This window comes from Mus musculus, chromosome 6, assembly GCF_000001635.26.
Source record: "Mus musculus strain C57BL/6J chromosome 6, GRCm38.p6 C57BL/6J".
Lineage (NCBI taxonomy): Eukaryota > Metazoa > Chordata > Mammalia > Rodentia > Muridae > Mus > Mus musculus.
In genome coordinates, this window is record NC_000072.6 from 108,202,220 (window position 1) to 108,224,127 (window position 21,908).

A 21,908-nucleotide genomic window follows, 5' to 3' on the forward strand; every position below is an offset into this window, starting at 1 on the left:
AGGGCAGAGAACAACCTTGGGTGTCTTTCCTCAGGTTCTGTCCTTTGTATTTTTTTTTTTTTTTGAAACAGATCTGTCATTGTCCTGAAAAATCACATGATAGACTAAGCTGCCTGGTCACCTGGCCCCAGGGATCTCCTGTCCTTACCTCCTTAGCACACTGTTCTGAATATAGGCTATCTCAGCTGGCTTTTTGATAGGCAGTTCTGGGGATAAACTTCAAATCTCTGAGCTTGCCGGGTCTGCACTTTACCAAACACACAATTCCCCGGCTGGTTCTCTACATCTCATTGAGAAAAATTAAGGTACAGAAAAATCACTGAGATTTCTAACATTTTTCTTATTGAATGAATACAGACACACACTCTCTCTCTCTCTCTCTCTTTCACACACACACACACACATATTGAATGACAGTCTTGCAGGCAAGACTGGCCTTGAACTCAGAATCCCCTGCTTGTCCTCTTGCCCTCCCTCAGTGCTGGGATGGATTATAGCGACATTTCAACCATACCTGACTTGAACATTCTTTCACAAAGATTGCTGATCATCCAGACATGCTGTGGCACACCTGCAGCTCTAGCTCCTGGGAGGCAGAGACAGGTGGCTTTGAGGCCAGCCAGGTCTACACAATGAGTTCCACTCCAGCCAGCACTACACAGCCATACTCTGTCTTGGAAAAAATAATTTCTAATCACCAGTCATCATGGTAATCTGAGTCTAGCAACTGGAGTGAGATGTCATTCCCAGCAGTCAGAACAAACACCCACCACAGAGAGACCAGACGTAACAAATGCTGGCCAAACTGCGAAGAGAGAGGAACTCTTTTTGGTTTGTTTGTTTGTTTTGTTTTTTGAGACAGGGTTTCTCTGTGTAGACCAGGCTGGCCTCGAACTCAGAAATCCACCTGCCTCTGCCTTCCATGTACTGAGATTAAAGGTGTGCACCACCACTGCCCAGCTGAGAGAGAGGAACTCTTAGCTACTGCTTCTGGGGATGCAAGTTATTACAGCTATTTGGAAACCATAAGAAGCTTCTTCAAAAACAATTCTCAAAAATATTTTATATATATATATACACACACACACACACACACACACACACACACACACACATGTATATGTATGTGTATTTAAACAGGGGACTAGAAAATGGGTTAGTTTTTAAGAGCAATGTTTGCTTTTCCAGAGGGCCTGGGTTAAATTCCCAGCAACCACATTACAGCTCACTATTGTCTAAAACTCTAGCCCTGGAGAACCCAACACCTTCTTCTGGTCTCTGTTGACACTTCATATGCATGATGTACAGACATACATGTAGGCAGAACATCCATACACATAAGCAAAAATGAAGATTAAAAACTATTTTTAAAAACCTCCAAACTACAATTATCATATAGTATTGGACAATATGATATCATATTGAGCAATCTAAGAACTGATCATATCCTGGTTGTGGTGGTGCATGCTGGTAGGATTTGCTGAAGGAGATAGAGGCAGGAGGATCATGAGTTTGAGGCCAGCCTGGGCTACACATTGAAGAAAAATAAAAAGAACCAATCATATATCCAAAGGAAATAAGATAAGTTTATTGGAAAAAAATGCCTGCATGGGCCAGGGAGCTAGCTAAGGTAGTAAGCATGCCCATTGCTGACGTGCCTACCAACCTGACTTTGATCCCCAGGAACTATGTGGTAGATGGAGAGAACAAACTCCCGAATCTGATCTCCTTTGATCTCTACATATATGCTGTGTCTTGAATATAGCAGACACACACACATAAATGAAATGAAAGAAAACAGAAAGAATGTACTTGTACCCCTATTTGAATTGTAGCATTACTCACAATAGTCAGAATTCAATACCAAACAACAGATGAATGGATAGAGAAAATGTGATACATATTTGCAATAGGCTATTACTTAGCCATTAAAAAGGATACAATCCTGCTGTTTGCTGCAACAAGAATAGACCAGGAGGACATTCTGTTTAGTAAAAGAGTCTAGACATAAAGCATTGTAGTATATGACCTTGCTCATATGTACTACTTGTGGAAGGTGACCAGACATAAGCAGTGTTGGGTGGTGGGCAATTGTCAGAGAGTGGGAAGAAAAGGCAGGGAATAGGTTAGTTAAGGAGTGTGAGCTGGCCTTGACCCTGAGGCATGGCAAAGCCTTCCTTTGGTCCAAGGGTGGATACTGGCAGTTCGTGCAGAAAATGTCTACCATAGCTTTCTCCTTCTGAGTGTTTATGGTCTGAGGACTGTGCCCTTACAGGGACTGCTTCTACTGAGATTAGCTAAACCTGTTCTTTTTTTACAGCTGTATACCATAAACCTTCTTCCTTGTTCATCTGTATGTAATAACACCATCTCTTTGCACAGCTGTATGCAATAACCAACCCTGCGCCCAGTCTGGTCAGCCCTGTTTAACAAACCTGCTGACCTTTCAGGATGCTGAGGCATCTCCAGCTGATAGCCCAGATCACCAATCCCAGGTTTCTATCTCTGTTCCCTCTGTTATTTCTTCATTTTCCTCACTACCCTACTCTGTCCCTGGACCCCTGCTAGATAAATCAAAGGGGGCTGGGGCTGGGGCTGGGGAAGATAGGACAGGGTAACAGTGCTTGCTGCTCCTGCAAAGGACCTGGGTGCAGATCTCAGCACCCACACAGTGACTTGCATGACCTGCATGCAAGTCCAGAGCCAGGGGATTCAATGCTCTATTGCCCTCTTCTGGCTTTTGCGGACTCCTGCACACACACACACACACACACACACACACACACACACACACACACACACACACACACACAAAAAAGTAGAGAGGAGAGAGAGAGAGAGAGAGAGAGAGAGAGAGAGAGAGAGAGAGGAGAGAGAGAGAGAGAGAGAGAGAGAGAGAGAGAGAGAAAACAGCTGTGCATTCGGATTGTTCCCACTCTTCTCCTATTCTGATTGATGTTGCTATGAACATTCACTTACAAGCTGTTGTGTGACTGCTATGCTTTCCTTTCTCTTGTGCAGACATCTAGAAATGTATGTATGAAGCTTCTTAATTCTGACCTGCCTGGGGTTACAAGTGACTTAGTACTACAGGCTGTATCCTAACTCAATATTTTTTTTGAAATGAACGACTTGGTCTTAATACATATAGTTTAATATTAAATGACATCACTGATGAATTTGCTTAAAATCTATCAGGTATCTGTATACTCACCTTGTCTGATCTTTAGAGACATGGATATTCCACACAGACAACAGTGCTAAGAAATATGTTGGCTCCACATTTTAAAACTATATATATATATACATACATACATACATATATATATATACACCCCAAGAATCTGTTATGTACCAGATAGAGTGTTCAGACTGGAGGACTTAAAGAGCAAATGATCTAACATCAGAAATCATTTTAAATTTTGCCCTGTGCATGCTAAATTCTACTCAAACCTCTTTATTTGTGTATTTGTGGATGTTACTATTTGCTAAATACACACCTCAAAAACTGTGCCCTGTCTGATGAACATAAAGTTTTCAGAACCCCACAAACAAGTTTCAGCTCTTCTAGAGAATCCTAGAAGACCACAGGCCCCTTTATCAGTAAGCCTTTAAAATACACTCTACTTTTCCCTTGTCTCAAGAATTTTTTGCTTCTACTTCATTTATAAAAGAAAACAGACGATGAGACTTGTAATTTAATGGCTGTTATTAATCAAATTTACTTGTGGATTGGGCATTTCCCCATAAGTGTATGGAAAGTTGTTTATTTTCCTCCACTTCACAGCATGGATTAACATGTCATCAGACTTATTGGTTCAAAACGTAGTTCATAAATAGGTTAGCAGGGTACCCCCTTTCCTTTCAATATTGGTGCCTCTTCCCTTGTGATATGCTCTGAAAATAAGTGAAGCAGAGGAGAATTAAAGGCTAATTTAATCCGAGAACCTACTTTCTAATACTGGTTTGGGGTCAGGCTGAACATATTATTCTAAAAAAACTTTTTTTAAAAAATCAGAAGCAAGGACAGACAGCTAATTAAACAGCGAGATTTTCTATTCTAATGAACGGCTCCTCCCAAGTCTCAAGTCTAAAGCAGCTGCACTGAAAGACTTTGCCTTTTCTGAAGGTCAAACTACTATTCAAGAGTGCCCAAGTTAACAGTTAAACGTAATTAGCAAAGTCTTACAAGACTCTTTCTTTTCAAAGACCAAACAAATTTACTTACTATTAAATGGAGTATTTTCATTTTGCCATGCAATGTTTTCTCCCTTTTGGACAGAAGAGGGTACTCAGACCCTTGGGGTTGAAAGGGCCTTTTTCTAGGAGTTGAAGTCTTTGGGAAACGATCATCATGTTTTCTTAAAAACCCTTTTCACGATACGAGTATCATATGCCTGTTTAAAAACTTCTTCTTCTTTACAGAATGGCTCATTTGATTATGGATAGATGATGTAGTCTCTTTCTTAGAGTGTACCAGATGTTGAGTAAGGCTTAGTCTGTCTTTAAAGAGATTCACTTTTCCTCCCCTCCTCACATCTGCCTTCTCCCCCTCCTTGTCTTCCTCCACTCCTGGCCCCCTTTCTCTTCCTCCTCCTAACAGGTACTACAAGAGGTACACACACAACACAGCACAACAGAACAAAACAAAAACAAAGGCTAATTTTGAAGGAAAAGTTGACTGAAAATACCTGAACTGCCCCTTCACTCGCTGTATTAAAGTTAATATAAACGGTTGAGTGACTTAGAGCCATGTAGTATGTAATATATTAATGGAGAAACATGGCTGCATGAAGGGACAGGTGCCTGTTGGAGGTAAGAAGCTGAGGCAGGCAGAGGGCTTGAAAGCATCTGGGCGGTTTGCTAGGCCACAGCTGCATACTCTGCACTCCACACCTGGAAGGAAACCCAGAGTATGGGGTGAAAGACCAGCTGGTGACTGTGGTTTGTGAGTGCCAAGCAGCAAGTCTTGGAACTTTGTGAGTTCCAAACAGAATGTTGAAATGAAGAGAAAGGCAGACAGCAAAAGCTCTTTGCATTCCACTGGCTTCCTTCTTCCCCAGTGCTCCACAGAGCTCTGGGTAAAACAGGAGGCGACTCATCCAGTCAGTAACTGTCTGATAGTGATAGCCCAACATTAACTAACCAACGCCTACACTCCCAGTCCTGCTTCTCTGGGCTGTTCCTATCTTAATGATCCTTATTGTGAACCATGAACCTCAAGTGCTGCATCTGGGCTGAACTCATCATATAGGTTGATCATAGCCTGGGAAGGTAATAATTGGAGAGAAAAGCAAGTAGTTGATTTGCTTCAATCTGAAAACATCACCATAGGACAGGAAAAGTAGAAAAGTTACAGGCTTCACTTGATTGGTGACTGATTTAAGTAAAATTTAATGCTGGGTTAGTGACTATATTTACTGTAGTCTGCAAAAGTTCTCAAGTTTTCTACTATCTTTTTCTCATGCACAATACCTTTTGCTTTTCTGGTTGATTTGGGACACATAAATAGCTTTAAGAAGTATTGCCTTAAGAAGTCTTATTGAAATACATAGAATTCTCATAGCCTGGAGACTATTGGCATGAAAGTTGCTAGGTTATTACTAGCTTGTAAGCTAAATAATTTTTAAAAAACAATTTATTGAAACCTAACTGTCTTCAAAATAACTGCAAAAATATTACAAAAGAGAATCCACTATCAATAAATATTTCACATAGGGTTCTCTTCATGGCTTTTTAATGAGATTGTTATATATAAATAAAGAAATGTATACTTTTTTTTTTTAGGTTACATGATAGTGTAGGTTTTGAGATTGAGTTTCAAATACCCTGAGACATAACTTTGTGGCATTCTAACCTAAATAAATCATTTCCCTACAAGCTGCAAAATAATTAATTTTTAACTATACCTATATATGATTTTTTAAAAAAACATGGATTCCTGAATTCTTGCATACAGTAGAGCTCCAGGCGAGGCATAGTGGAATATGACTGTGTTCACATAAGGAACTGAGGGCTCCTGAGTTCAGGTGAGTTGGGTTATTTCGTGAGACCCCCATCTCAAAACAACAAAGTAGCTTCCCGAATCTCCTTTGACACCAGGATTTCATTTCTGCTGTAATAATGATAGTGTGATAATAAAAAGTCGGCAAGGCATTTCAAGGCTCCTGGTCCAGTTCGCCTGCCCTAGCATGTTAGGATAACAGTCTTATAGATGGGAGGCAGGAAGTGGGGCTGGATGGTCTACTTTGTGGTAAACTCCTAACTTTGCATGTTTCACAGGAAAATAATGTGTAAGAAATTAATAATCCTTATGGTTTTGGGATTCCAGACAGCATGGACAATAATACCATCAGGGGTGGCACAGCTGCCTTTTCCATATGGAAAAAAAGCAGTAGCAAATAGTTTTTGTCTATATTTTTAAAAAGCATGCTAAGTGAATCCTCTACTACAGAGCTACAAACCCAACCCAGTTTTTTTGCTGACTTTTGTAAGTTCTGTGTTGCCTGCTTGGTGTGGTCACTGATACTTCATCCCAGTTCCCTCTAGTCCCCAGGTGACTAAGTAGCAGGCTCTTCTAAATTCTCGAGATCAGACAACAAACGAAGAGCCTCCAATTTGTGATGTTTTCTCTTGGCGGAACAGGATGTCCTGGGCCTGGATACAGGAAATGCCTTCCCTTTCTAAGCTTCAGACTAACTTCTCCTCTTTCCTGTTTTTTCTTTATTTGTTTTTTTAAATTCCAGCTCTGTCTCGTCTTGTGTAGACTATTGAGGGTCTGCAGGTTATCGCTTCTCCTGGCCATCCTTAGAATTCTAAGACCTCATGACTCAATAAGTGCTGAACACCCCTCTCTTTACCCAGTGCCCAAGTTAGAGCTACAAACGGTACACAAATACTCATCTTCAAAGATCGTATCTTGCCTGTAAGAACAAAAACCACACAGAACGCTCAAACACAATCGTCTTGTGAGTGTGCCTATGACTGAGTTTTGGACCATTCAGTGCAAAAACTCCAAGGACTGATGCTACTACTATTTGGAATATCTGGTGGTGTTTAGACATGTGTGTCCAAGAGTTTTATAAAATTATCCAAAAGAACTATATCCTCTTTCTTCTACCATAGAAGGTTAAAAAATGGTCAGGAAAGACACTCTAGGAACTACATAGACAATATCGATTTCTCTTTACTGATATTTCTCATGCTCAATGGTAGTCCATCACACCAGGTAAAAAAGAAGTTCTCTCCAGGACAGAATGAATTCCGATTTGAGTGTCAGCTTGTTGTCTTGCCATTTAAGGGGGACTTGAAGAAGCTATTTACTGAAGCATTCAAGGCTCACTATGATAGTCATGTATGACTGGGCTTTGTGACTAGAGGAAACTAGGGATTTGTGTTCCAACAAGCTGACACTTGGTTTGTGGCCAGGCATGGTCTCAGGGTGAGCTGCTCTATTTTCCTGGCCTTGGTGCTCATGTTTTTGTTTTGGTAAAGCTCAGGTAAGGTTTGGAAGCTCTTTCATGTCCTGTAACTCAATGACTGTCTGGGCCGACAAGGCTGGAGAGGATTAGTCCCATCACTCTCTCCACAAGCACACACCTTGGATATTAATGGTGCAGCTGGTTGTCAGCCTTGCTTTTTCTGAATCCTGCTTTCCTTGGCACATCTTGCTTTCTTTAGTAGGAGGGGACCTGAGGGTGGGTTTCTCAGCAGATGAATTTAGAATTTAGTCCAAGTCTGCAGCCATGGATTGCTGACAAAAACTGTTTCTATTTGTGGGGTTTCCCTGGAGTAAGTTGCTGTGCTAGCTTTGGACTTTCTTCAGACTCAGTCTCTAACACTGTCCTGACTGCAAAGTCCTCTGACCTCCCTACGTGGGCATTTCAAGGGTAAAGTTACACATGGGTACTTTTGTGGCAGATTATCTTTTTTTTTAAACTAGGCACATGTATGGTATGTGTTTATATAAACATGTTTGCATATGTATAGGGATATTTGTTCATGGCACATATGTATGTATAAGCATGTCAAGGCCCAGAGGTGCTAGTTGCAGATTAAATTTTTAGTCAATTTAAAAAGTAAAAAAAAGTCAGGAAAAGTCATTTCAAGTGTGTGGTCCAACATATCTGAAGCCTTGCGTTTGAAGTTTAGGTGCTTGAAACTCATTGTGTATTTTATAAGTACTTCACATCTTCTTTAGAACTAGCTGCATCCTCGGTGCATACATGGCTGATAGCTCCTGGATTGGAGATGCATGTCTAGAAAAATTCTTCCCAAGAAAAATTATAACAGAGAAGCAGCAGCTCACCCCCCACAGACACACACACCCTCTCCTCAGCTCATAAAGGAGTATAAGCCACTCATTCTAGCATCTATCACCGTTAGCATTGCCACACATCAACTGTCTGACACAAAGAATCTCTTTGAGCCATAGTAGAATTAGCAAAAGTATTTTCCTGTGATCTGGCAGCTTCCAGAACTTGCCAAACGTTGAACAGCACTATGTGCACACACTGACAAAGCAAACTGATCTGAGCAGCTAAACGGCCCAAATGCTCAGAAAGACATGCTTCTGTTGCCTTCTGTATGCTCAATGCACCTTCCATTACAAGGTTGCAGGAAACTTTTTTTTTTTTTCCAAATCTGCAAAAATGTGCAAACAGAAGGGTAAGCCTTTTTGAGTCAAGGGGACTGGAGTACACAAATGTAAGGAAGACATGGTCTCTCACTGAAACTTCCGGCTGGGGAGGGAAGACCATGGATAAACTACACAAAGGGCTTGTGTCTACAGTGTGGGGAGGATGAAAATGAGCTGCCGGTGCCTCTCAACTATGGCCAAGGATTCTTTTGCAAATCCACATTAGAATATCATGAAGCAACCCCCACCCGTTTTGTGGGCTGATTTGTTGAAATTGCTTGAAAGTTAGGGTCAAAGGGACTTGGAAAGTGGATCAGGTTGTTTTTATCGGGGAAAGGAAAAAACAACAGATATGAAAGGTGTGGATTCCTCTGTGGTGACAAGTTGGGGTTTTTCCCGAGGACAGACAGGCAGCTTGAAGCATCCCCACTTGCCTCCTAGATTGCCAACGGTGCCTTTTGGATATAACTTAACCTGCATGCCTTTAGCTTTCCATGTGCTATCGCTGAAATGATCTACTTAAATTACTTAGAAACAATGCCTGGGCCACAGGACGCACCCGTGTGATGCCCCTAATGGTTAGGTTGAGCACTAAATATGCAATAATTGTTACCTATTTTGCCCTCTATTGTTCTTAAAGTTTCACGAGAGGAGGCAAGGCTGTTGAATCACGTAATAGGAAAAGAGAACAGGCAAACATTAATGAGTATTGAATCCCTCTCTAGATGGCAAACCTGGGGTAAAGAGTTCAAGGTGATTTGCCTAAGGGCTTAGAGGCTGCTCCTAAAATAGGAGGGGCTCCTTTAAGGAGGTGGTGATGGAGGTCCCAATGGGCAAGTGCTTAGTATAGGTACAGGTTGGAGTTGCAAAGGAGACCAAAGTTAACCTGGCTTGTCCTGTTCTTTGGCCTTATACCTGCTGTATACAAAGAGGTTACAAACCCAGAATCAGTGACACTCAATAGCATGCTGTACAGAAAGCAGGTAGGCTGAGCTCTGTAGAACCATTTGTTTTCATTACAAGGATTACTGTTAACAGGTCTTTAGCGGTAGCAGACAGACCCCCATTTAGGATGTTATGATATATTTTGGCGCGCTCTCATATCCTGGCACAGTGCCTGGCCTGGCACCCAGATGACACCCGGGGAACGTTTGTGGAATGAATACGTGCAGTCTAGTTTGTAGGGTGGGATGGGGAAGGAGACAGTAGGATAACTTTGCCTGTGATGCAAACTCTTCTTCCCAAGACCAAAGTTCTATGCACTTTGCAGCCTGGAGCCTACACTATTTTCTGGTGTGTGGAAATCCATTTCAGCCCAGAGGCTTGGGTTGAAGACTTGCAGCACGCCTCGCCTGGACGCACTCATCTTAGTATAAGCAGTTTTCTCTGAAGCCCTTATTTTTTTGGTTTGCGGTTTATTTACTTTAGCGTTTACAGATTCCAGGAGCATAGGGGTCTTAGAAGCGGGGTCAGGACCGAGGTCGCGGTTTGTATTTCTTTCCTGCTTCGCGATCACAACATCAGCAAGTCACAACATGGTTCCTTTATTTGCTCACTCGTCAGGGTAGCGTTTCTTTTACCTCCTACCGGGCGACGAAAGACAGACCCAGCTCGAATTCAGAAAAGGGCTCTCACACGATTACCCCGCATCCTCAATAGCAGGGACCACCCCATTTCCAGACTTAGTTTTTCATGCAGACACTAGCAGGATCCAATAAAAAACTAGACCAGATTTAATAAAGACAAACTTGTTTCTTTAATCCTTGACCGCAAACACTGGCGTTTTTGTGCCTCGGATTTCTGAAATTCTTGGCTCCAGGACACAGGGCGCGCGGGGGTGGGTAAATAGCTTGTAAAAACTTCCCGAAGCAGTAATCCGAGCTCTTCCTCTCTCTCCGGACCCTAGTGACACCTGACTTTAGGAAGGGAAGATACAAGTCAAAAGAGAAGGGTTCACAGAGGTAGGGGACATACCCAGTGGGTCGGGCTTGCCAAACCTGGGGAGTCCGGTGTTCAGACACAAGTTCGCAACCCGAGCCTTCAGCCTGGGCGCCTCTTCCCCCTCCCACCCCTGGTCAGCGCGCGGGAGTCTATTTAGAACCCAGCCCCGGAGCCCAGGGGATTCTGGGACTTGTAGTCCCTCTGCGCAGCCCCAGGCGCCGGCACGACCTGGGACTCGGACTACATTGCCCAGGGAGCTTCCCGGCCTATATAAGCGGTCGGGCGCTGCTTTAAAGTGCAGTAACCATGTGGATGTTCTGCTGAAGCGTTTCCTCAAGCCTGCCGGGGTGGGAGGAGAGGAGGAGGTGGTGGTGGTGGAGGAGGTGGAGGCAGAGGGTGGAGAGAGAGAAAGCGCACGCCGAGAGGAGGTGTGGGTGTTCCGCTCCCATCCTAACGGAACGAGCTCCCTCTTCGCGGACATGGGATTGCCCAGCGGCTGCTAACCCCTCTCCTGGTCCTGATCCCCCAAACCGGCGTGGCTCCCCGGTCACCAAGGTAGCTGCTGGGGCCGGGCAGAGGGCGCGGGGAGTTGGCACTAGCTCCCGTGCGCAGAAGTTTTTGCCCTGATCACCGGGAGTTCTTGGTGGCTTTGGTGGCTTTGCATGCACTTGGCGTGTATTTTGGGGCTTCTTTCCCTGTGAACAGTTTTGGGGGGAGGTATATATTTTTTTTCAGGCTTAAGTAACCCCAAACGTCCTCGACTCTAGTGACCGGTTTCAACCTCCTTCCCCGTATTGAAATGGCATTCCCCCAAGTTGGAAACGGTTGGAGTGTCTGCAGGAAATAGTTTTTTTTCCCCCTGGGGGGGGGTATTTGAGGGGGTCATATGAGTTCGCTCAAGGAAATAATCTTTCTAAAAATGTAGCTAGCCCTGTTGCGCTGCTCAGCTGGTAGGATAATGCATGCGTGGGGGTCCCCGTGGGTTAAAAAAAAAAAAAAGGAAGAAAACCGGAGGAAGGGGGGGGGGGGCGATGAGGAAAGAAGTGTGGACGGAGCTCGTGCCCAATGAGGACGCGGGTTTCACATACTTGGCCTCCACGCGGGGAAACAAGTGCTTTGGGATCTCAACACGTCCCTTACTTCCATCCACCTTCAATCCCCATCCGGCGTGTTCGAAGTTTCTGCGTGTCTGATCTTTCTGGCCAGCTACTGACGGGAAATAAGCATGCTGGGTTTGCTTTTATTTGGGGGAAAGAGATCCCTCCGACTTAGCTGCTAAATTTGGAGGGGAGTGGGATCTGCAGGAAAAGCGGAGGCTATAAAAGTCAAAACTTGGATTTGAGAATTTCTGATAGACCCTCGCGAGATCCCCTACTCAGTCTTCTTTCTTTGTTAAATATTTAGGAGCTGATTACAAGGGACCAGGATTTGCATCCTTGGCTGGGCGTCCATTGGCTACAGAGTGCCTGACCTGGGTCAGGTGAGTGTGCGAGCCGAGTGCTGTAGTCAAAAATGGGTTTTTGTCCTAAGCATTTTCTAAGTCCTCTTGTAGCTGCCATAGAGGTAAAGTAGGGAAAAGAAAGACACCGTGGTCAAAATTGGTCATGGTCTTGGGTGAGTAAAGGTCTAGTGACAGCCACTTTTGAAGGTCGCTCAGAAGTGAAGCATGGCGGGGTGAGGGGGGTGGGGTGGGGAAGATGTCGGTAAGCGACCACAACGTGCAGTTAAAGGGACTGTAAAGTGGGTGGTCCCTTACCAGCCTGAGAGGAGCCCTCATTAGTTTAATTCCCAAAGATGCAGAACTTTTCATCTGCCAAGATCCCTAAGCAAGAGTGAGATACCCCTCCCTTTCACAAACTGTCACTTTGTTCTGTTCGGTTGTGGGCATGCCTGTACCCAGAATGGGCTGGGCTGCAAGAAATGAAAGTGACAAATTGAAAGAATGAGAACTTAAAAACGGGAAGGAAGAGCTTAAAGAATACTACAGTCGCTTCCAGGGTTTCACTGGAGCCACCTGAATGTCAAGGAACCCAGCGGGCTTCTCTTGCTTTGGGACCTGTTCCTGGATGAGGAGCTGAGGGCAGGCAGCATTTCTGTCAGTATAATGGCATATTTAAAACCATCACAGCCCGTTTCTAGAAAATAAAGCTTCTGTAGGTACAGGTGCCACTATGGTTTCAGGTTTGGCCATTGGATTTTGTTTTTGTTTTTGTTTTCCTAAAATGTCTGGGAATTGAGTAAACAACAAGTTAATAGGGGTGGGTGGTGAGCTGTGGGCAGCTGGTCCTTGGTAACTTCTTTAATGTCCTAAATATTTAGCTGTTCCCTGGGCTACAATCTTTGGGCTTTTCTAATTAGTGAATAAAAGCCAGATACTTCATTATGGTAGTAGAATGCTTTTGTTTCCTGTTGATAAGGTCCTCAGGAATACTGGCAGAGCGGGAAACATTTGGAAGGGAAGGCTAGTTCTTCTGTGGACTTAAGTCTATGTTGATTAAAGCTTGGGGTCAGCCTTCTCTTTGAAGTACATTACAGACGAGGTTAACTGGTCCACAGACTCTTCTCTATCTTTTGCCTAAAAATAATGAGGCTGTTCCATTAGGTAGTAGCAAGCCAGCTGCAGAGCTGTATCCCAGAAGACCTTAGATGTGGGTAAAGAAACCAAGATACAGAATGAAGTCACTGGGCAGCCCGGGCAGTAATGTGTACCGCTTGTGTTTAAGTTTATGGAGAACTGGGCGGGGGGTGGGGGGAGATGCTAGGAAAAATAGTAAACATATTGATCTTAATGCATTAACTTATTTATGTCTTACCAACAATGTACAAGCTATTCTTAGTTTGATGTATGAAGAAAATGATAGCGCCATTGGCAGGGATAAAAGACTGTAGGTATTTGTAGGAGGATTTGACGTTGGGCTGAATTCATTTTGGAAAGCTCTGTGTTGAAAGCTTGAATCAGGACAGTTAAGGAAAACCAGAGGAAAGCCAGTGTCTCCGTGCAGCCTTAGGCCTGGCTCATATCTGAAGTATAGCGTGGTCATTCACATCACGGCACCTGAGCAGGTTTGAAGGAGTCAGGTGTGTCTCTACGTGAATAATTGGAGAGCTTAAACCGCTTTAGTTTTACCTGTGGAATGTTGGTAGCTTGTCCTGTGGCCTCTGGCTTGCCTGGCAACTAGTTGTTGCAGTGGTTTTCTTCTCCATTCCTTTCTTTCTTTCCCCATTTCTTTCATGGATGTGTGCATTGCATGAGTATACGGGGCAAGCACAATCTGCTCTTGACTAAATCAATTCGGAACAGAAAATCTCATCAAGATTTCCTTCTAACTAAGCAAGGGAAGTTCTTTATGTTCCAAATGAATCACTCCGGCCTCTCCATCGAAGCCCGCCCAGGAAAGTCACTGAGGCATTATTACCCATGCAAAAAGGTGGCTCCTTTTGCCAGCCTCCCTTGAGGAATGGGAGGAGCAGTGGTGGCTTAGAAGAGAAATAGGTTAGTGCCACAAGAACAATCTGTTGACTTTGCCCTCAAAGTGGTTTCAGCTGCAAAAACACTAGACCGTGGAGGTGGGGTGGGAATGGGACACTCTGGAACTAATTCAATGGTGTGCAAGGAAAGGACTTGAGAAAACTTCACATGGCTTCTTAGCTAATAATGATCTCATGGAGATTCTGTTCTACTTTTTTTTTTTTTTTTAAATACAGGCAGCTCTTTTAAAACAAACCAAATGAAACAACAGATACCAAATACGAACAACAGACAAAAAAAAAAAATCTTCCAAAATAAAAGCAGTCCTGGAGTTAGGTTTCTAGGTCAAGCTGTCCTTGGATACTTCTAATTAAGGAATCTACACAAGGACAGTGTTCTGTCTTGTCTGCTATTGGTTTGATGTTTTAAAATAAAATGCATTGCACTTACAGATCCCTGATACCTAGAATTGCATGCAGTTGTGTTAGCTTTTTTTTTTTTTTTTTTTTTTTTTTATGTTTTGCTGTTGAAGTTTGAGGACTACACTTAGGCTTGAAGTCAATGGTATGAATTACAGTACTTGTGTGGGTCCTTCTACCTGTTAGAGTGTCCAGGAGTGTTCTGAGAAGATTCCTAGTGGGAAAGGAGCTAAATGAACACCTGAAGCCGCCACCTGGTAGACCATGAGATTCCCTAGGCTGCTCAGAGTTGAAATCAAAGCTGTCGGTGAACCCGTGGACCTCACTGACTTTCACCCTGCTACAATTGTTACCATTCGTGTGTCTCTGTGTTGCTGAGTCCACAGATTTCTTGAATACCTGCTACGTGCCAACTGTGCTCTAGGTGCCTTGGGTATGGCAATGAGCAATCAAGTTGGTTCCTCGGGGCTTTAGTAGGAGCCAGTGGGAAGTGATCAGCGAAAACAAACAGGTATCGTAGTATGGCAGGTGCAGAGAGTTGTGGAGCAAAAGTCAACAAGGAGGGGATGAACAGAGAATAAGCGAGTGGACAAGATGTGGAAAAATGGGAGTGCTTGTGTATTGTTGGTGGGAATGCAAGAGATACGTCTTAGATACAACAGCATGGTAGCTCCTGAAAATATGAAACAGAATTATTATATGATTTGACGGTTCCATGTGTAGTTCTCTGAGGAATTTGAAGCAAGAACTGAAGCAGTTGTTTGATATTGAAAGTGACCTCACTAATGTTAGCCTAAAGGCCAAAATGAAACCCCAAAGTATCTATGGATATATGAGCGAAAACCAAAGTGCTCTTTATATGTTCAGGGAGCTGTTAGTAAGCCCAGAAAAGGAAGAAACTTGGTTCCCAGTGTATTCAAACCAAGGACACACTTTGTAACTGAAAGAAGCCAGGCATCAGCAGGTACACATTGCATGATACACATAGTGTAAAGTGGCCCTCATGAATATTCAGATTGATAGAGCCAGAATGGGGACTGATGAAGTTCTCAGGAGCTACAGAAAGGGGAAGGTGGATTAAAGGACACAGGCTTTCTGTTTTAAACATTAAAAAATCCTGCAAATTGATATGTATTATCTAAATAAAAAATGAAAAACAAAAGTTTGAAGGGTGTTAAGGGTGTATTAGGGTTGGGAGGTAAGGCAGGGTTCTTCACTGTGGTGACATTGAGGACAGCGCTGAAGGAAGTGAGCCAGATAACCATGTAGATGTTCTAGGAGTCCAGAGCAGAAAGTGCAAAAACCCTGAGGTGGATGGAGGTGGGCATGTTGGAGACAGGGCTCAGGAGGCTGGAGTGGCTGCAGGTAGGCAGCAGGGGGAAGCCTTGAGGTGGGAGGGTGGTCAGGGTCCAGGGGCAAAGGCCGGATTTTGCAGATCAGCGCTTCTGAGGATTTCTGAACCCTGACAGGGTCCTCAGTGTGGTTTTCATTTGCAGCATTGCTGAACTCCACTGTGCTCTCTAAAGGGACTGGCCAGGCTGGCAAGACCACATGCCAGCTGGAAACTTGATACAGGGGGCATTAGGGAGACCTAGATTTCTAGACTGGTCTGTCATGTGACATTTCCTGGCACTGAAGTCCGCTTAAGTAGGAAAGGAGTCTCCTCTGCTGAAGAATAGAGCTGGCCTTTGCTTTGCTCATCATGTCCTAAGACCCATCTGGTGGTCCTGGGGTTCCTGTGGCCGTGTGGCCACCCTGCTGCCCACCAGACTTCACTTGGGAAAGTCCTGACAATGAGCGCCATGTTCTCACCATCCCTAGGTGTGAGAAGCTCCACATTAGTGGATTCTCCTTGAAAGAGACACCCTCACAGGGGCAGAACTCACACCCCTCACTGCATCACTACAGAGATTACGGGTTCATTGTCAAACACTGGGAAGCAATGGCCAAGCCACACAGCAAAACAATGAATCTGTCTTAGCCATCTGAGACTCAGTTCCCAGGCTTTTCACCATGTGTAGAAATTAGGGCTGGAGAGATGGCTCAGCAGTTAAGGGCGCCAACTGCTCTTTTAGAAGATCCAGGTTCAAATCCCAGCACCTACATGGCAGCTCACAACTGCCTGTAACTTCAAGATCTGACACTGTCACATAGACAAACATGCAGGCAAAACACCAGTGCACATAAAGTAAAGGGAAAAAAATAAATACATATTTGAAAAGTTAGATGAGTGTTTGAATCTCATAATCACAGCACCTCCCACTTGCTCTCTTTCCTTTTGTTCACAGTTGCACCTCTTTTCTCACTAGCCGGAAGATACCTGATACCTGTATTTTTTTTTTTCCTCCAAAAGTCTGTCCCTCTGATGGTATTTTATTTCATTAAGAAAAAAAAGTTTGTATTTTGGGAGTTTTGCCTGCATTTATATAAGTGCACTGCATACATGCCCGGTGCCCTCAGAAGCCAGAGTAGACACTGGAGCCCCTGAACTGGAGTTCCAGATGCTGTGTGCCATCGTGCAGGTGGTGGGAGCAAAACCTCAGTCCCCTGGAAAAGGAGCAAGTGCTATTGACTGCTGAACCATCCCTCCAGCCCCCGGGAAGAGAATTTAAGTTATGACATATATGGGATGAGTAGAGTACAAAAATACTACATCCTCCAGAGTTCGTCATTGTTGCACAATCCAAATTGTCCTTTGGGGAAAAAGAAATGACAGTTGAAGTGTATTTCACTTGTAAACTCTCTCAGTTGTTCAGAATAACCTAATCCTGTGAAGTAAATACTCTCTTCTGTTTTTTTGTTTGTTTGTGTGTTTGTTCGGTTTTTAAATATGTGTGTTCTAGAGATTGAACTAAGAACGCCATGCTTGCAAAGTGACTATTTTCAGCTATTTCCCTACCACTGTTTACTTCTAAGAAAACTTTTACCATAGAGGAGTTCAAACATAATTTAGCAGTATGTGTTGTGGTGCCTGCAAGGACTGGGAAAGGCTTCTGGATTTAATGGAACTGGAGTTATCGACAGTTGTGAGCTGTACAGTGTAGGTGCTGGGAACTGAACTTGGGTCTTCTGTAGGAGCAGCAAGTGTTCTTAGCCACTGAGTTGTCTCTCCAATCTCGACAGTAGCTTCTTACCGCATGGAACTCACTTTGTTCCATCCTGCTCTGTGTTCAACTATTGGTAACTCATGGCTAGTCTTGTTCCAGCTACCACCGCAAACACTATATGACTATTTTCAAGCACATCTTAGATGCACGAGTGCATCTGTATTCTAGTGTGAATCTTTAGGATTTGAATTCTTTATGTAGATACTTAATGCAAACCTTAAAGCCAGCAGCCCTGGGTGCTCTCCTATGCAGGTGCTGGGGGAGGGACTGCTGTTGGCATTCGATGCATCGGATGTGAGTGTTAACTCAGCAACCTACAACAGATCGTATTCTGGTAGATGTAGAAGCTCAGTCCATGCTGATTCTTATTTTTGCCAAATCTGTTTTGTGTCCTTCAGGGTCACAGCATTATCTATTTCAAAATATTGCCCGGTGGTGCCACTGTTGGGCATTCCTGCGCATGGTATTCTTTAAGAGTACCCTGTGGACTCACAGATTTAAGCACACTTTGTATCTTTGTATGCTTTTCTTTATGTGGTTACTGTTCCTCCCCCCCCCCCCCCCCCCACGTTGTTCAAGGTTTGAGATAGCGTTTCACTGTGAAGCCCTGATAGGCCTCAACTTGATGATCCTCCTGCCTCAGCCTCTGGAGATCTTGGATTATAGTTGGGTGCCACTGTTGTTGTTATTGATGTTGTTAATTACTATCTGTCATTGTTATAGAGTTTTTGATGTCAGTGAGGGAGTTCAAGTTGCTTCCTGAAACTTTGAACAAGACCTTGAGAGTTCCATGGTTTTCTTCCTTTCTGTGTGACCAAATGTTCCAGGCTTCTCTTTTGTATTACTTGTCCCAGACTGTGAGTCACCCTTTTCATCAGGAAGCCCTTGTTCTTTTGAGAGGGAAATAATCACATTGAGAGACCTTTGCTTAGGACCACTTGCTCTCCTCTCCTAGATGATAAAGCAGAAATACAAATGGAGTTAACACCTGAATCCGTTCTTTGACCCTTTGTCTTTCCTTCCCTCCCCTCTCCCTCCTCCCCTCCTCCCTCCCCCTTATTCTTCCTCCTCTTTCTCCTCCTCCAACTCTCCTCCCACCTCCTTCTTCTCCAAGTATTCCTCCAAGTACTTCTCCTTCTCTTCTTGTTTTTCTTCTTCATTTTTTTTTTTTTTTGACATTGTCTCACTATTTAGCCCTGGCTCTCCTGGAACTCACTATATAGACCAGCCTGGCCTCTTACAGAGATCCTCCTGCCTCTGCCTTCTGAGTACTGGGGTTAAAGAATGCACCCCTCCACCTGGCTTACCTGAATGTTTTCTTAGAGTCAACACTTCCACAATGTATTTAATTTGTCTGTGTTTATCTCAAAGGATCCTAAAAATAATTTGAACTTAAAAAAAAATTCTTTCAGCACATTCCTGGATAAGCAAAAAATGCTATTTGTACCTCTTAGTGGCACCCCACCTAGAGGTGGGGAAGTCAAATTGTGGACCTTGCTCAACTTTTACAATGAAGTAGGACACATAGAAGACATCAAGTGTTTTACGGTGCTGGAGATGGAGGTATCTTAGGAATGGAGCCTATCTCTAAACACCGATGTTCATTATATGCATCTTAAACGCATAGCCTGAAGATACTTAGACAGTCCTTCAGTGGTTTTGTGCATGGAAGTAGTCTTATGGTGTGGAATTTTCTTTGTGGTGCCATATCAGTATTTAAGAAGTTATGGAATTTTGAGCATTTTGAATTTTGGATTATCCTGGCTTAACCTGTATTGAGGCTGGGCTGTGTTAGAATCTGCGCTGTGTATGATGTGCCCCAACATCAAAACAATGACAAAAATAACCCACGTGTTCACTGCAACAACTAACCCTCACACACACAGAAGACAGCACAAGAGGACACGCGGGCTATTATTAGGGTCAGTATTTGTCTTGCTGTTGGATTCAGTCAAAAGTTTAAGACACACTGTTTACATTTTCTATCCTTGTGGGCCCCAGATCAGCATTTGGCATCACCTGGGAACTTGTTAGTAGTTGGACTCTCAGGTCCTACGTAGACCTACTGGCTCAGGGTGGCATTCAGTAAGACCTTCAGCTGATATGTACCCATAGATGCTGGAGGTCTGGCCTGGAGGATGCCTGCCCAGTTCTATTAGTGGCCTTTTTTAGTTGCTGAGTTTTCATGGCTCGTTCTTGCCCGTTGAAGCTCATCTTTGAACATGGCCCTGGCAGCCTTCTCTCTTTCAGGGAGATAGAAAGACAGGCTAACTCACCAGGCAGAATTCTGACAAAAACAACGCCAAGACCAAAAAAACCCAAACCCCCCCCCAAGAACCCTGTGTTTACATTTGAGGATGCTTTTATGGCTGTGGACCTAGAGGTACAAAGAGACCACAGGCTACCTGTGGGCCATGAAGCCACATGGAGAAACATGTGCAGCTGGGTTTTAAACCTACTGTTGTTAGACACTTGGGGGAACTGACATTTTAGAAAGTTTGAAGACTTCTTTCCTCACAGAACTTCTGAACTGCTGGGTAGAAAAATGTTCTCATCAGAAAAATCTGAGCAAGGAAAAACAGCCCAGGCCTCCTAGTGTCCTGGTTCATTTGCATTGGGGGAGGAGCTTTGTCTGGGGAATAGTTTTATTTTGTAAAGGCAGCTTAAAAGCATTCCATATCTATTTATGAATAGAAAAAGACTTAGAAACGTTCATTTATTTGCCTTGTCTCCTGTGTGTGTGTGTGTGTGTGTGTGTGTGTGTGTGTTATATTCTGCCTGCTGTGTACTTCACCAGTTTCTATATCTTCAAGTCGTCCTCTTCCTTAGGATCTTGGCCAAATTCCTCCTCCTCTGAGCTGCTTTTCCTTTTCCTGGAGGCTTCTGTCATTTGAAAACTCTGCCTCTTGAGCTCGGTTTTCTTCGTAGGGGTTTTTTGTTGTTGTTGTTTGCTTATCCCTCAAGAGTACTGAACATATTGGAAGAGCTCACAAAATATTTGTTGAATGAAGTAATCCATACTTGAGATCCGCTCTGTCTTTGAAGGTTGCAGGTTACCTCTAAGAAGAAACTAATGTTTAGTCCCTCTCTGCTGATTCAACCTTTTCCGAGTTGTCCCATTACTTTGGAAAACCCTTTTGGTGCACAAAGAGATGTGAAAAACATGTAGAAATATATTACGCCGCACCTTTGGGAGGATTTTAAGCTGTTGTTCACTACAGCTCTCTAGAGGATGCTCGGTTGGGGAATGTCTAGCAGTAGGTAGCAGGAGAGTGGAAGTGAGAACTGGGTAGTGAAACCAACTGTTCTCAGACTGGTTGGCTCTGCTCTACCACAGGATGGGGGCTCCTGCACCACACTCCTGTGTACTGCATCTTGGATATCACCAAAATAGGCAACATCTGTGTGTCTTTTTCCTCTTTTGTAGACTAGGTATAAAAATGCAGGCTGAGGGGTGGGGTGGGGCTGGGAGACGCCTCAGTCAGTAAAGTGCTTGCTATGGCAAGAAGGAAGACCTGAGTTCAATCCCCTGAGCCACACAAAAAGTGAGGTATCATGCTTCATGTTGGCATTCCCAAAGCTGGGGAGTGGGAGACAGCTCCCAGGAACTCACTGGTCAGTCAGCGTGTCTTGGTCATCGATCCCCAGATTAAATGGAGAGAGCTTCTCTCAGAAACAAAACAAAACACCCAACAAACCCAACCAGATTGAGTTTCCTGAGGAGCAGCACTCAAGGTTGACCTGTGGCCTCTGCGCATGCGCACATGTCCTTTCTTCCCACCTGCTATGGATTGTTGTGACCAACGATCTATGTAAGCAGGCTGGGAAAAAAAATGATTTAAAAAAAAAAAACCAAGATAGGTCTCAGCTAGGAGGCTCATTTGGCCTTGTCAGGAGACATTTTTCCTAGTCCCACCGGTGGATCTTGAGGTGAGGTGCGTGCTAGTACCCAATATAGAGGCCTCTGTTGAGGTTCATTCTGCTATGGTGCTGAGGAAAATGTCTCTATTGTGAAAAAACTGCTCCAAAAGTCAGTCATGCCGGGGTTGAGGAACCAACCCATGGTCTGAGTAGATTTGTAGATATAGTAAAACTCATCTCTTAGGAAACTGACTTCACTCCATGGCTCAGGTTAGACAGGCAGAGGACTTTCTTCTGAGGCTAGTGCCAACTTTAAAAATGTTTAAGTCACATTTCTTTCTTCTTTCCTTCCTTTCTTCCTTCCTTCTGTTCTCTTTTTCTTTCTTTCTTTTTTCTTTCATATCTGCATGTGCGAGCGCCTGCAATGGCACGTGTTCAGAGGTCAGAGAACAACTTGAAATAATCAGTTCTCT

The 21,908-nt window shown here is 43.8% G+C and overlaps 1 protein-coding gene and 1 long non-coding RNA gene across 20 annotated transcripts in view; one reads left to right on the top strand and one right to left on the bottom strand.

The window, feature by feature from the left end:
* Nucleotides 1–10,036: 10,036 nt before the first annotated feature.
* Gm38872 (predicted gene, 38872) lies at nt 10,037–10,699 on the bottom strand. Of its 2 annotated transcripts, NR_167935.1 has the most exons (3): nt 10,636–10,699; nt 10,387–10,554; nt 10,037–10,221 (listed from the first exon to the last, which is right to left on the bottom strand). It is a non-coding gene; the product is annotated as a predicted gene, 38872 (long non-coding RNA). The 2 variants fall into 2 exon arrangements; NR_167934.1 differs by having other exon boundaries at nt 10,037–10,554.
* Nucleotides 10,700–10,863: 164 nt separating this feature from the next.
* Itpr1 (inositol 1,4,5-trisphosphate receptor 1) overlaps nt 10,864–21,908 on the top strand; it is a 338,034-nt gene continuing 326,989 nt past the window's right edge. For 17 of the 18 annotated variants that reach the window (XM_006505623.1, XM_017321407.1, XM_006505627.1 and 14 more), the window contains exons 1-2: nt 10,864–11,134; nt 11,984–12,059. The gene's annotated coding sequence lies outside the window, so the exon portion shown is untranslated. The remainder of the gene's footprint in view (nt 11,135–11,983; nt 12,060–21,908) is intronic. The other variant, NM_010585.5, reaches the window with a different exon arrangement.